Here is a 4,083-nt window from a genome sequence, read left to right as displayed (position 1 = left end):
AGTTTATTAGCAACACTGTGCACAAGCGTGAATCCCGCGATATCCATCTTTGATCTCGCAGGTGTCAGATCCACTGCGAGAAGAGAGAACTGTCCGGCTTGCCTGCACTTTTTTCACTCCTCCTCTCACTGCAGCCGCCTACTCTCACATACATTTCAGGCAAGGCAAGGCGCATCTCAAACAAGCCTAATGTGAGTGCAAGTTCAAACTTCATGGAAGGAAATGTTTGTTTTGATGCGCAAGATGCTGGCATAGATAATATTGCCCTTTTTTTCCTTAATATTTGTCATGATTATGATTGGGTTTTTTTCAGCATGGTCAGTATCGTTTCTGTGACAAACGGCATTACGTAAACACTTAATAAGAACATTACTCATACTATGTATTTGTTTCTAAAAACTGTTCTATGTATCTATGTAAGGGAGAGAGGGGCACAACCTAACGCTTTTTGACTTTCTCAGTAACCTACTCAGGGTTCAGAGTATTTATGTTGTATGTTACTTGTATGTGAGACCCTATACTGACTAAGCTACTGAAAGAGATGCTTCCAGGGGTCATAGATCCTCTTCTTAATATCATTAATTCATCTTTGTCATTAGGATACGTACCAAAAACTTTTAAGCTGGCTATGATTAAACCGCTTGTTAAAAAAACGCAACTTGATCCTACAGAATTAGTCAATTACAGGCCGATCTCGAATCTACCTTTTCTTTCAAAGATACTAGAAAAGGCAGTATCTTCACAACTATGTTCCTTTTTAGAAAGAAATGGTATCTGCGAGAAATTCCAGTCAGGATTTACCATAGTACTGAGACAGCTCTCATTAGAGTCACAAATGATTTGCTCTTATCCGATCGTGGTTGTATCTCTCAATTATTGTTACTCGATCTTAGTGCTGCATTTGATAATATTGACCACAACATTCTTTTAAATAGACTCGAAAAATTATGTTGCCATTAGTGGAATTGCATTAGCATGGTTCAAATCATACTTATCTGACCATTATCAGTTTGCAGCAGTAAATGAAGAGATGTCTTATCGATCACAAGTTCAGTATGGTGTACCACAAAGCTCAGTACTAGGACCATTTTTGTTCACTCTGTACATGTTACCCTTTGGATATATCATAGGAAGCATGGCATTAGTTTTCACTGTTATGCTGTTGATAATCAGCTCTATATTTCTTCAAGCCCTGACGAAATTAACGGAATGCATAGCTGATATAAAAAACTGGATGATTAGAAATTTCCTACTACTTAACTCTAAAAAAACAGAGATTATAATTATTGGACAAAAAACTTCCTCACGTAATAACCTAGAATACTGTATAACGCTTGATGGCTGCTTGAGTCACGTTTCTAGTATCTGTAAAACCGCATTCTTCCATCTTAAAAATAGATCTAAATTATGTCATATGCTCTCAATGACAAATGCGGAACAATTAGTTAATGCGTTCATGACATCAAGGCTAGATTATTGTAATGCTCTTATGGGTGGTTGCCCTGCATGCTTAATAAATAAACTACAGCTGGTCCAAAAAGCAGCAGCTAGAGTTCTTACTAGAACCAGGAAGTATGACCATATTAGCCCGGTGTTATCAACACTGCATTGGCTCCCTATTAAACATTGTATACATTTTTAAATATTGCTGATTACTTACGAAGCACTAAATGGTTTAGCTCCCCAGTACTTGAGCGAGCGTATTATAGTCCTTCAGGTCTATTGCAATCTCAAAATTCTGGCCAGTTGATAATACCTAGAATATCAAAATCAACTGCTGGCGGTAGATCCTTTTCCTATTTAGCACCAAAACTCTGGAACAGTCTTCCTAACATTGTCCGGGAAGCAGACACACTCTGTCAGTTCAAATCTAGACTAAAAACACATCTCTTTGACCTTGCATACACATAACACATTATAAACTTCTATAATTCAATGTTAGGCTACATAGATTAGGTCAGCCGGAACCAGGAACACTCCCCATAAATCCTGATGTACTTGTTACATCATAAGTTCTAACATACACCTTCAGGTGCTACTTGGACACGTCATCAGTGATGAACCCGGGGTCAACAGGTGTTTCGGGTCTTTTAATCAACAGACACCCTCGCCCGGGCGACCCTGCCGGGGGTGATCAGTCCCCGGCCTGTGTCCAAGTGGCGTGCTACTCCACGGATCTCCCCTCCGGATCCACAGCCATCGTGAGGCTTTTTCGGCAGCCTCAGAGATGTTCTTTATGGCTCGCCTGCACAGTTGTCCATTAACTCCAAAGATTTTGAGTGTTCGGAACAACGACTGTCCAGCAAAGCCCCGGCATCCGACCTCCACTGGCTCACTGCATGCTTTCTAGCCGCCGCTCCTACACTCCTCCACCAGCTCTGCATACTTGGCTCTCTTGCGCTCATTTGCCTCCTCCAATCTGTCTTCCCAGGGGACTGTAAGCTCCACTATGATCACCTGCCTGGTCGACTCAGATGTTATCACCACGTCTGGGCGGAGTGAAGTGGCCGTGATGTAATTTGCAAATTTGAGCTGCCTTCCCAGGTCCACTTGAAGGTGCCAGTCTCTTGCGTTGGCGAGGAGCCCACCTGGGGAGCGTGGCTGCTGATATGCCTTCTCCCCAGCTCTGACAAAGGAGATGGTTTGCTTGGAGGGATGCTGACACTTACTGCTCTGGATTGCTGCAGTGATTGTATCTGCCAAAGCCCTGAGGACTTGGTCGTGTCGCCAGCGATACCATGTGCTTCAGTGTGCCACTCCTTTGGCACAGTTGGCATGCTGGTGAGTCTACCAAGCCCCAGCGATGTAGGTTAGATGGGCTAGGTAGAACATCGTACACCGAACTAATGAGGAACTTGATGCGCAGTGGTTCAGACCTCCACAACTCTGCCCAGGTAATCTTGCGCTGCTCGGCATTCCCCCACCTAGTCCAGGCGCCTTGCTGTTGCATACCGACCATCTTGGTCAGGCGGTCTTCCTCCAACTCTGTCCGAACCTCGTCCTGCACCAACTGACGCTTCTCCCTCCCTCTTGCTTTGTCATAACGTGGCTTAGGAAAACTGCCCAGGCCTGCACGACCCACTGCCTCGTTGCCAACCAAGACACCATGCCTTAGCCGCGCCTCCGCTCTGTCTACTGCCACCTGCTCCTGCCACTTCCTTCCCGTCTTGACACAGATTCCAGCTGAGGAGACTTTGGCATCGGATGAATCTCGATACATCAAGACCTCCCTGGCACGAGTGACCTTGAACTCCTCGGACAAGCTGCTGAAGGGAAGCTGCAGCTTGGTGGAATGGCCATAGAGAGCGATGTTACTCAGGGACCGTGGGAGCCCTAACCACCTCCTGAGGAACTGACTGACGGTTCTCTCCAGTGCTTCTACCGTTGTCATGGGTACCTCGTATACTAGAAGGGGCCAGAGAAGCCTCGGCAGGATTCCATGCTGGTACATCCAGGTTTTGTACTTTCCTGGAAGCCCCGACTTGTCGACTGCAGTGAGCCAGTTCCTTACGTCGATCCTGGTTTGTTGGAGAGCGGTTGTGTCCTTAAGAGAGCTGTCAAAGATCTTCCCCAAGCTCTTGACTGGTCTTTCGGTTACTGATGGAATTTGTGACCCCTCCCAGGTAAAGCAGAACCGGTCAGTCACTTTGCCTTTCTTTAAAACCAGGGACCTGGACTTGGCTGGGTTAAAGCACATCCTTGCCCATAGGATGAGGCGTTGGAGCCCCTGAAGAAGCCATCTGCAACCTGGAACTGAAGCTGCTGTCACGGTAAGGTCATCCATGTAGGCTCTTATGGGTGGCTGCCGAGTACCAGTTCTAGACATGGGGCCTCTACATTCCACCTCTGCTGATTTGACGATCATGTTCATGGCTAGAGCGAAGAGTGGTACCGAGATTGTACAACCGGTAATAATACCCTTCTCTAGCCGTTGCCAGTCAGATGTCACCGTTCCTGATGAAACTCTCAATCTGAAACTGCTGTAGTAATCTAGAATGAGGTTGCGGATTGTCTCTGGCACATGATGTCTTGTCAGTGTTTCTTTGACCAGCTTGTGGGGTATAGACCCATAGGCGTTGGTAA

Source organism: Abramis brama (assembly GCF_963993115.1).
Source record: "Abramis brama genome assembly, chromosome: 5".
NCBI classification, from domain to species: Eukaryota; Metazoa; Chordata; class Actinopteri; order Cypriniformes; family Leuciscidae; genus Abramis; species Abramis brama.
The sequence above is the reverse complement of the archived record's forward strand: the minus strand, read 5'-3'. Positions refer to the sequence as shown.